Source organism: Pseudopipra pipra, chromosome 3 (assembly GCF_036250125.1).
Source record: "Pseudopipra pipra isolate bDixPip1 chromosome 3, bDixPip1.hap1, whole genome shotgun sequence".
NCBI lineage: Eukaryota > Metazoa > Chordata > Aves > Passeriformes > Pipridae > Pseudopipra > Pseudopipra pipra.
The window spans coordinates 105,386,346-105,398,721 of record NC_087551.1 but is presented as its reverse complement, the minus strand read 5'-3'; the positions used below and the strand labels follow the sequence as shown (position 1 = coordinate 105,398,721).

At 38.1% G+C, this 12,376-nt stretch overlaps 1 protein-coding gene across 7 annotated transcripts in view; it reads right to left on the bottom strand.

Annotated features, from left to right (window-relative positions):
- Positions 1-12,376, bottom strand: part of VSNL1 (visinin like 1) — a 92,402-nt gene that overhangs the window by 35,997 nt on the left and 44,029 nt on the right. The window lies entirely within an intron of this gene.

Here is a 12,376-nt window from a genome sequence, read left to right as displayed (position 1 = left end):
TGTTAGAAAAAAAATGCCATCAAATGCCATCAACAGGGGTTTTCTGTAAAGTAATTCCTTTTCTCCAGCAAGTTGCCAGCGCAATCCTTGTGTTAGCTGTAGATAGTATTTTGACTGCACTTGCCTCATGACACTCGAAAGACCATCTGGCTAAACAGATGTGGTAATCTGATTTGTTTGGCCAATGAACTGAAAAAAACCACAATGGCTTGAATGGGAGTTCCCAGGAGTTCCCAGTCCAGCATCTTCTCTGTGCTTGTTTGTCATTTCAGGAACAGCTTGGTAATGGATTATTTATTTGTGGAAGTTACCAAGAGAGAATGAATTTCCATACAAAAGATAAAAAGAGGTGAATGTATTTTCACCACCAAAAAAAAAAAAAAATTAGTTATAAGGTCATCTGTCATTCTTTTGCAGAGTGTATCATATGTTATAAAACAAGAAACTGGTAAAATGCAAGTCAAGCCTTGGTCCCACAGAAGGTGTCAAATCTCCCATGGATTTGAACAGGACCATTGGCTATTCAATCTGGTAATTTATAAGCTTATTTAAAGGCTGCAGTAGGTCTTCTCAGAACCATGTGTTTTATTACAGATATATAACCTGAAATGGGACCCCTGGTGGTCTAGTGGTTAGGATGCAGCACTCTCACCGCTGCAGCTCGGGTTCGATTCCCGGTCAGGGAACTCCCCCGGGCAGATGGAGCTCGTCAGCCCTGTAAGGCCATCCATCTAAGAGAAGGTCACTCTAAACAAACCTACGTCCTGAGGACCTCGCTGCCACTGTCCAAGCTTGCTCGGCCCCGGCAGATGAACCTTAGGATTAAAGGGTGGGCTCAGTTCAGCGCACACTGTGTCTCACCTAAAAAATCCACTGCGCAGGCTCGAAAGGTAATGACCTTTCCCAAATCTTCGTTCGCGAAGACTGGCCATACTATAACCTTAAATATGGAATGGACTGTCTAGATAATGTCCTCCTGCCAACATTCCCTTCATCATCTGTCTTTATTTTTAAAATCCTTAGGTTTACAAAGGTCTACAGCAAGTTTACACTTACCCACCCTCAATTTCTTCTCTTCCTACTTTATTTTCATTCCTCAAACCTGTATTGTTTGACAACACAATGCATATAACTGGCATTACTGTCAAAAATATTAAAAAATAAAAAAAATACAAAGCCTCTCCCCCCCTTACCTCTGGCATAGTAAATTAGAAATTTATACATTTGAAAATTAAAAGGAAGGTACTTCAAAATCTTTCTGGAGACATTTCATTTTAGTTCAAGTATAAGAGCCTGGACAGTTCCATTTCTTGAAGTGTTTCTCAGCTCCGTTCACAATAAACAAACACTTAATTATGCCTATTCTTTTTGCTTTGCTATGCAGCATCTTGCCAGAGCTTGTATACTTGTATTTTAGAAAAGCTTTCAGCTGTAAGGTTTTCCTTTGCATAAAGGACCAGGCTGGCTTTCTGATGTTGAGCTGCCCTTGTCTTGAAGTAAAGAGAAACAAAATAAAATGACCAAGCTACCATCACAGGCTGAATGAGCACAACTAACAGAAAGCTTCTCACTATGCTTAAGTCACAAGGCAGAGTTTGCAGAAACTCAAAAGCTGCAGAAGAAAAGGACAAAGGTATACAGATATCACATGAGGCTTCACCACTGAGCCAGCCAGTGCCTTAGCGAAGAAGGAGATGAGCTAGATGAGAAGAAAAGCACATTATGGTTCAGAAAAAGATGGAGATGTAGCTCAAGATTCCACATGCCTGACAGCCAGAACTGTGCAGGAGTTTGAGGATGCCAAAGTTGCATCTTCTGGCACACTCCAGGAAAAAGGAAAGCACTTTGCTCCATGGGGAAGAAAACTTATTTTTTCATTATATTGCATTCTGTGAATTTACCCAATGATACCAAGAATTAAGGGCTTGGTACAGTAAATCAGCTTTAACATTTAAAAAAGTGTATTTTTAGTGCATCATGAATTATATTAAAGAAATATTCTCACTTTGGTCAAACTCTTACCCGCCACCGTAATGTTTCCACTTCACTGTATACGTGACATGCACTGTTACCACTCCTTTTTGTTATACAGTAAAAGATCTACACAGTAATTAGGGACTGCATTTCTTTTAGAGACTTTCTTTTCCCTTTGTTTTTATTTGGCTCCAAGACATCCTGTTTGCATAGCAACACAACTTTAGCTGTCCCCTGACCCAGCTATTGCACCAATGTGCTAGCAATAAAACCTGTGTGGGACTTCTTCAACCAGTGAGCTGTGTGAACTCACTCACACCACACATATAAAGGACTTCCATGGAATATTTCTATCCGGTCTACGTAAAAGGGAAGGAGAAAATATAAAAAGTATTCTTGCCCACAGTTGTACTTTGCAGTGACATAGGCCATTTCCACAGAAATCAGGGGTCCTCTTAGGACTACATACTGGCTTTCATAGCATTATATGTAGAACAATATTTCTATGAATCTGGAAATGTAAATATAGCCCAAAGTACTCTGGCAACATGTAGACTGTGCACGCACGAGCCCAGAATAGATGACAGCAAAGAAAATGATTGAGATGAACAATCATGTGGAAATAAAAACACTGGGTACATGTATAGAAAATGGAAACAAATAACTGAAAACTGCCTGAAGGCAAGTACTACTGGTGATAATCCAGGGATAATGTTTTCATAGGGATTAACTGTTCTGGAGCATTTTTCCCATGTGTAAAGCATAACATACTTTTTATTCAGATAGGTTGATTTGGCAGTCTCTTTATTTCTAGCAAAAACTATTTATTGTGCCTGTGAAGGAAAAATTCCACCCTTAGATAGCCAGAATACAAGTTTTTTTCTCTCACACTGACAATTGCCGGCTGGATACAGCTCAAGAGCCAATTTCCCATAGATAGTCTGCTTCTATAAGATTATTAGAAGTTTGCATGCCAAATTAATAATTTTCAAAAGTCTTTAATAAATTTGGCTACATGTTATTGTCATTTTTATACTGAATGTGTTAAATTTATCCTTTGGAAACAGATTTTATTTCTTTGGCAAAATGTCATTGTTTTTACAGAGAGGTAACAAAGAGGTACATCATTTTAAAAGAAACTGCTGTATACAAAGATCAGCATTTACCTTTTGTTAGCAGTATTTTTTTACTCAGTTTTATTGCTCTGGACCTGCTGGTGATTTTCTGTATAAGCAACTAAATTTTCTGAGAATGAAAACAGGGTTTCCTTCCAGGTTGTTTCGGAGCATGTGTTCTTTTTCATGATTTTCCTGCTTCAAAGATAACCTGGGGTAGTAGTTATAGTAGCAGAAATATCATTATTCTCCCAACTCTTGGTCATACATTAGAATAACCCCAGCATTTATGTCTCTGTGAAGGTAACATCACGTCTATTAAACACCACATTCTTGGTATACAGAAAAACTCCAGGGGAAAAGAATCTTAAAAATAAATGAGTGCATAGAGTAATACACCATAAGGGCTAACCTGCGGCACTGAGTTAGCAATTCTAAGGCTTCCCTTGTCATATACTGTATTTAATTGTAGCAAGAACTAATTGATAAACATTTGCTTCTTCAAGCCAAGACTAATATAGCACCCTTACAATTACATATGACTATTACTAACTCCCATTTTCAGAATCCTGCTTAACATACCAGCATTTCTTTCAACTCAGGAAAAAAAAAGACATCAGATATGCTTTAAAGAGCTCTTCTAGACTTTAACCACATTTTTCTTGCTGGGCTCTTAAGAACTACAGAATAGTGGAACTTAGAAAATGTATTTCTTTCAGGCCAACTCTTATCTGAAGTATTACTTTCTTTTCAAAAACACAAACAGCAAATGTCACTTATAGAAATTATATTTAAAAATAAATAAATAAATGTCTGAAATATTTTTAAATTAAATACTGGGAAGTTTGACTTTCTAAAGTAATAAATGGAGTGTTAAGACATCCCTTGTTCCACACACATGTGCAACAGGAGATGAAAATGATGTGTTCAATATCATTACACTAAAGGTGATGCTCCACCTTTCTGTGGCTTTACATATGAGATGGTATGACTGTATTCCTCCAAGAAAACTGTGGGATTTGGTCACCACTAAGCAATTGTGAGCTCAGAAGGGTGGATTGCCACCAAAATCACTCGTCCTAATTAAGAAGCTTAATGTGTGCATATAATGTTTGTACTGAGATTACCAACCCACAGGTAATATAAGACTCGATGTGCTGAAAACGCTTTGAATTGAAATGCAGAAATTGGACCCTGAGGAAGGGAGATGTGTTTTACTCCGGAATGAAGTTAGGAGTTTTAATAGAGTACAGGGAATGGTACCTGACCTGCCAAAGCGCAGGTGGGAGGGTAAGTGGGAAGCAGTGATTTCACAGAAGAAACAACTCCATCCTTTCCCTCTGGGGCTAAGGCATGTGTATGTGTGGATAGGAAGACTCTTTAGGGAGCTAAGGACATCTGCATTTCACCAGGACCACACTCAAAGAGCATCACCTTCCAGAGACCAGTGTTTAGCAGCTGTCTGAAAAGCAGCCAGCTGGAGTTTATTCTGGTGAAAACAGATCCATGCTAGGAGGAAGTACATCTCCTAAAGTCATCTGCATCCCTGTGGTATCCCATGAGGCTTTCACAACATAATTTCTTGTTTTAGTTGATCCATTCTTACACAACTCCATCATTTCAGTTAAATATTTTAAGTCATAATTATCTGCACTGACACATATTATAAAATTAGGCACTGTAATTGCTACATTAACAATCACCAACACAATTAAGAGTTTTCCAGAACCAAAAAGGTATTTAGACACAGATATAGTCACCATGGACACAAGTAGCAGCAGTAGCTGGAGCCTGTGAACACAAAAGCAAATTCAAGAACTGTTCTTTTTTGATCAGTTCCTGTGTATTTGGTATCAGCACTAGGGACAGGAATCACATAGCCAAAACTCATGTATCTTGGAATAGGGCTTTAACCGTCTCCTAGCCTGATTTGGTTTGACAGCAAGGAGAAAACTAGTGAGTATATGCCAAAGAAAGCTGTGAAGAGTCATAAATATGCTTACAGGTGTGTATTTCCGAGTTAGGGATAACAACAATCCTAAGGTATATACTTTCAAATGAAGGGGACCTCTGGAGCTACCTAGAAATAACTTGGGAATTGAATATACTTCTGCAGAAAGCTGCTGACAAGGTCCATATAACATCTTATGTCAATTAATGACATAGGAATTTTTAATTCCTTTTTTCTTTAATAGCTTTGTTTATATGGAAATAATCTCCAACTGACTTTCCAACTGATATTCACTTTGAAGTAAACTACAGTATTGATTTACACTTCTGTATATACTGCTCTTTCTTTGGACTACAGTGGGATTTTACTTAGAGATGCATGCTCAGTTCTGGGCTATCCATGCAACCAGACAGCCAAACTTCACAACTTCTTAAACTGGCAGATTTCACACCAAACTCTTCTGAGAATGTTTCATGTGTATTTCAGCAAAATGGCAAAATCTCCTCCTGTCTGATTTTCCCTGTGTTGATTACTTTATCTTCCAAACCATATGTTTTTCTCATTTTGATTTGTTTGTGATTAAAATTAAGATCGTTACCTAATTCTCATGCAAGGTAGCAGTAAATCATTTCAATTCATCAATCATTAGGTTTGTCAGAGCAAACAGTCTATTCCTATGAGCCTTAATTAAACATGAAAAGATGGAAGTTTACTCTCACTGAAGAAAAAGAAAGCTGATATCCCAAGGTACTGGTAACATTCAGACTATGATTAGTAGAAACCTAACAGGAATGTCGACTAATGTCTACATGATAATAAAAACTGTGTTTAATTTGGTAACCAAATGAGCTCTCAAATGCCTCTCCATACCACAGTACCCTGAAAAAGCAGCTGATGTTTCAATACCTGCATAGCTGTAGCTTCCCACAGCAGCATATTCATTGCAGCAATAATGGTGATTTGCCATCTCAATGCACCACGAGCAGATGGAGCAGGTTGAGATGCAGTACCTGGCTGCAAGTCCAGACTAATGCAGCCTCTTTAATTTTTGGGATATTCACATCCAGCTACAGTGACTAACAGCTGTCCATCGGGGAAGCTCTGGAAGTAATGTCAGTAAATTAATTTTCTGCAGGACTGATGAGTTTCCTGGGAGGAGGAGGGAGGATAAGCTGAGGTGTGGAGTCAGAGAGGACACACGAGGGTGAAGGGATTCAGTTCAGAGCACCAAGTTCCTGTCCACACCTTAAGAAATAAGAATGCTGTTTTCAGCCCCAGGCCTTGTGTAGAAGTGAGATATTAAAAGCAGACTTTGGCACTAGAGGAAAATACTTCAATGTATTAAAAAAAACCCCAAACTTTAAATCATATTAGTTCATTCCAGTGCTGAAATGAAGTGCCCAGGTTTAAACGCTCCTTCAGGAACCCTGTAATATGAAACAGCTTTTTTTTTTTTAATACTTTAAACAAACAGAAATGTTTATAGTTCAAGAAATGTGGCAAGATGAAATCCCTGAAAGACCTTAGTTCACTTTGTCTCAAGTAAAAATACCACATGCTTACTAGCCTTCAGAATAAGGCTAGTATCATTCTAAAAGGATGATCTGGTTTCCAAAATCTCAGTTACTTAGATTTTGAAATAAAGTTAAATACAGGTTTCCACTATGGCATGATCACAGTTTAATTGTAGAGTGCAGAAACCAGTTGAGATCTAGATTAACATCTGGCCAGAAGTGCCATACTATTATGCCTCAGGAAGGCATTCCCAAGCCATTCTGTAGGAAAAAGAACAAGTCCTCACTCCAAAGAAATGAAGTAAGGGACATTTATATTTTGAACTGTAAAATAATTTCAGCCCTGACCTTGCCAAAGACATCAAGCAAATGGTTTAACCTTGTTGTATCTCAAATGTATTTTTGTACATAATATAAAGACTTTATATACTCCATTCATGATTACTTTTTTTGGCTGTAACAGAAAGGAATATCTCTGAAAGAAGTACAGTCAGTATTACCCCTCTCTCTCTCTCTCTCCACTGCATATCCTCAAGGATTTTCACTGGTTTTGTGAACACCCTTCCTTGTAATGAGAAGGAAAACACTGAGATGGTATGAAGGGAGCTAGGAAACAGAAGTTTCAGGACAAAAAAAAGTCCAAAACACTTGACTTTTACAATAGATTGTGTAAAGGTTGTGAACCACTGATCAGTTTTGATAGCTGCTGTGAGGACTACTTAACAATGGTGAAATAAGCATTGTTACAGTGTAACAGCTAAGGGACTTGGTGCTGACAGTTCATTGGGTTCTTTTTCTTTGAAATCTTTCATACTTTGTGTCAGCAATGGCTCTCTCCATCCAAGCTGCAGCACTCCTTTATTACCCTTCCTATAACCTTATTAATGAATTCAGTGTTTTGCTACAGAAATAATCACAATATTCCAAATTCATTGTTTTGATTTCTCGGAGGAATCCAACAAAGATCAAAGGTGAGCTGTAAAGGAACAAGGTCTCTTATAAAAATGCATGACAGTTTTGGGAACTGGTGAGTTTCCTTCAAAATAAAAGATGAAGTGAAAGTAATTTGCATGTTTTTGTTGGCAGATTTACCCAGCCTGCATTCTTTTATCAGACTAGAGTGGAAACTAGGGCATGAATGTAAATGGCGATATTTTTAAGCATTCCAGGCTGCATCTTCTTGTCCTGGTTGGACATACTCTCTTCAGTGCATTGGGCTTAAGAGTGCCTCAAGTTAGCTTAGAGTGCCTCCAAGAACCACACATAACCACAGAATTACAGATCTATTCAATACTTAGTAATAATCAGAGGTTTGGACTAAACCTTTGCATTCCCACACATCTGCTCACTCTAAGCCTTGGAGATGCCTTTGGACAGTTGGACTGCTTTATGGATTCATGTGACCACGATTCCCGCCTCTCACAGACAGAGTGTCAGCATATGTTACTGATTTGTTTAAGCATTAGGGAGAGTCGTTCCACTATCTTAGATACTCCACAAGCTACTATTTGGAGCAATTAAAATTTAGCTGCTTAGATTTCATCTTATAGAATTGTCTGACTTCCTTGCTTTCTAGATTTAGAATCTCCAGAGGAGATTGTCTGGAGGATATGAGCCATTATATGCTCTGCAACAGATGTAAAGAAAAAATGTATTTTAGCCTTTACAATTAACCACTAGCCATAATACTGCAAATAGAAAGGGAGTTGTCCTTTCTCTGCAACTCTTTTCTACTAACTTCAGGACACTTACTTTCACCCCTCACCCACACAGACTTAGTTTTCAAACAGCTGCTGCCTTTAAATGGCAGCTAGCAATCTGTACATTCTTCACACCTGATGAAGAGCTCTCCAGGCTCTAGATCCAGCTTGTAGGACTGGATATTAATGGTTAATGGAGCTTGCATCAGACTTCGCAGCAGTCAGGTCTCACAATGATAAACAATTTTGGGAACTCAGTACAGTCCTAAGCGCTTAAGTAAGGATCAGGAATGAAAACTCCCATTAGCTTCACTGAGATTAGGATTTCAATCTAAACTGACTCCATTCCACATTGTTAAAGGTTCTTAGCATCCGGTGTTGTCATTTACAGCTGTATTTTCAGAACTGTTTGCTACCCAGCATGCTGGTCCTCTACTGGAAATTACTGTTTTCAATTTACTTTGCAGCTTAAATGAGAATCTGTGTTTATTTACTGTATTTTGTTTTTCAATATAGTTGCTGATCTTTAAAGCTCTGTTTACTAAAGACAGATTTTAAAAGCTCTTCCACAGAATGATATTAAGTCCAGACGTTATTTTTCCTGGGATCAGCACAGAGACAGAAATGCAGAAGGAGGGCACGTTACCAGTATCCTCCCCTTTCCTGAATCACTCAAAGTCAGCCTGGAAGTTAACCCTGCCTCTGGGATTTCTTTGATTTTGGTTTTATATGTAAGAAGCATTCTGGCCCTTTGTTTTAAAATTCATACAGCACAAGCTCAGCTTCTGTTTGAAACATATAATAAGCCTCTTATGTGGTTTTGTACTAGACCTGCATTTTGGCACAGCACCTGCCTATTCATGGTTATAAGAAGAAGAAAACAAATAATGCAAAAGCAGTTTTGCATGGAAAACATCCAAGCAACAAGCCCATGCTTTTTTTTTTTTTTTTTAAGGCAAGTCCTGTATGAAAAGCAATTGCAATCTCTTTTGCTTTTAAAGTTATCAGAAACCAGTTTTAATTCAGCTTTGGAGCACCAAACACATTGCTCATCCTGAAAAGCACTTCCCCATGATATTTCTGGACCGCAAGCACAGTGGCTTTTCAGCCTTTTGGATTCTGCTATATTAATTTGCCTTTCATAGGAACTTCACTGTACTTCTAGTGAAAGATTTTTTACTCTTTAGGAGCATTTGTTCCTAATGATTTACTATAATTGTCTCAAATGTGCAGACTTATACTAAGTGCTTAAGGAATACGCTAAGAATCTTTACCTCATTGACTGTTTTACAATCCTCCACAAGTAAAACTTCCACTGATGTCAATAATGTTACTGTCATTCCTTTCTAACCTCTATTTGCCTATCTACATATGCACTGCTTCTTTATAGAGCCACCTTGTAATGTCCCCAGATCAGAGCTATTCACTGCTTTGTTTGTATCAAAAATTTCTAATGTAACAGTAATAGCTTTATTATTCTGCATCAGTTTGAAAAATCTAATAATAAAGCAGTAATATTAATCAGTTTAAGGATTTGTTTAGAGTCATGTTTATAAATAAATATATATGATGTTTTCTATGGTGTTGCAGTTAAATTTAAGTCATACATCAAACAAACATTCTGTTATATTGTCCAGGAAGTCTGCTGGTGCACCAGATGCAATCTTTTGGAAGGTAGCAACACATGAGCTAAAATCATTGTGTGATAGATCAGTATTTCTTGTAATTGGCATTATTTCAAAAACATGCTGTAGTTCTTTAGCAATACAGGATTGGTACAATATACTAAATATAATAGTTATATTAGGCATAATATACCTAACATTGGTATAAAGTACCATAAAAGTACTTCTATTATAGGGAGAACTTAAGTGGCCAAACCACACTCATAAAACCACCACAGCTCTACCAGTTAAAAGATGATCCCAGAAAAATCAGTTTCTGCCAGTACAACTGCATCTATCTTCAGGACATCTGTAAACACAGCTGTGCCATTCTGGAATCCTACTTTTTTGCAGCCACTGAAAGCCTGAAAAGCAGCCCTAACCTAAAATTTTGAGTAGCTCTGTGCCATCTTTAGAAAGATGCTAGCCTGTCTTGAAAATCTGGATAGAGAAAAAGAGGCTGCAAATACACCCTCTTAAATTTAATAGATCTTTGAGATTCTTTTGTCCTACACATATTAAAATGAAGGACTAGAAATCAATTCCCTTCAAAGCCAGAAATGTGAGATAGAAGCCAAAAATATGACAAACCATTTGACTGTAATTAATCAAATAGCATCACTTTCTCTTCATCTTTTTTTTTCATTTAGATGTTATCTATAAAACTCTAGAACATAGCTAAATATATAGGTGCCATAAATTCACAAAGTAAATTGCTTTATTTAATGCTAGCATTATATATATATATATATATATATATATAATATATATATGATCACTCCTAACCCTACCCTTCCAGTTATAGGACCATTGATGCTTATTTCTGTTGTTAATGCAGAGGATATGCTTTTCATGTTCAGTGACCCAGTTCCAAGAAGTATCACAATATAGGAGCCTATTTTCCACTTAATAAACATACATAATTCCTGTGAACATTAGCAGTGATTATGCACACTTACACACTCTAGGGCATATTCATCTAAACCCAGTGAATTCAAAAGATCTGAAGAAAAATGTATTTGGCCCTCTAGACTGCAAGAAACCCTAAAGAATGATAGGAACACTCCAGAATTTTGTATTAGTATATTTTATTTTAATGACAGTTTTGTATATTAATTTCTTAGCTCTCTGCTCGCAATGCTAATGAAGTTTTATGTAAGATAAAAGAATTAAGGACTTTTTAGAAGAGAAAAAAGGAAAATTAAGAAAGCCAGGCAGGATTAAGTTAGGGTATTCTATTTGAACAGGGAAATTCTAGGTTTCAGCCTGTCTGATGCTATTTCCTGCAGAAAAAGAGGTTAATTGGGATATTTTCAGCATCCCAAAAGGTGATATCTCATCACAGGTAGATAAATGAGAGGGTGAGCAGTGCAGATTCAAACAGGGACAAGATAATTCACAAAATGGGTAAGGTTAGAAGGAACCGCAGTGGTTTAACCTCCCTGCTCCAGCAGAGTCATCCTAGAGCACATGGCACAGGATTGCATCCAGACAGTTCCTGAATATCTCCAGTGAGGGAGACTGCACCACCTCTTTGGGAAATCTGTTCCAGTGCCCGGTCACCCTCACAGGAAAGAAGTTCTTCCTCATATTCAGGTGGAACTTCCTGTGTATCAGTTTCTGTCCTATTGCTGGGCACCACAGGGAAGAGCCTGGCTCCATCCTCTTGACATCCTCTCTTCAGATACTTATGGACATTGATGATGTCCCCCCTCAGTTGCCTGTTCTCAAGGCTGAACGGGCCCAGATCCCTCAGCCTTCCCTCATAAGGGAGATGCTCCAGTCCCCTGATCATCTATGCTGCCCTCCAGTGGACTTGCTCCAGGAACTCCTTGTCTCTCCTGTACTGAGTTGCCCAGAACTGGACACAACACTTCAGATGCAGCCTCAGCAGGGCTGAGTAAAAGGACAGGATCATCTCCCTCAACCTTCTGGCAGTGCTCTTCCTCTAACAGATTCAGAGTTTTCTACACCTTAAGGAGTACTTAAACCACTGTGATAAGGCAATTATATTATCTTTGTCACTTAAGAGAGAAAGCAAAAGGACTCCAATCAGTTGTTTTTGCCTGGACTTCTAATGTTCTAGATAGTTCTCTGTGGGAGAGGTTTGAAAGGTGCAAGTCCCATATAAAAGCAGATACATATACCCTGGAGAAATGTAGAATTTAATACCAATTCCACATTTGTTTACAGTATGCTGGCTTGAGTTTTAGCTTCTTCACAATGTCACCCACAGATTTCTCCTCCTCCCATGCTCTGTGCAGACTGTCGGGACAGCTAACTCGGTGTTTCAGCATTTAGGTCTCTTTGTGGCTCTGGGCTTGCAGTATATAACCAATTCTTCAATAAACTATTTCAGAAACTGCTGAAGCATTCATGTCATTCCACGTCATGCAGGGAAAGATGAGCCCTAACAGCTTGCCACAGATTTTGGATCCCGAGAAGAATCTATCTACCC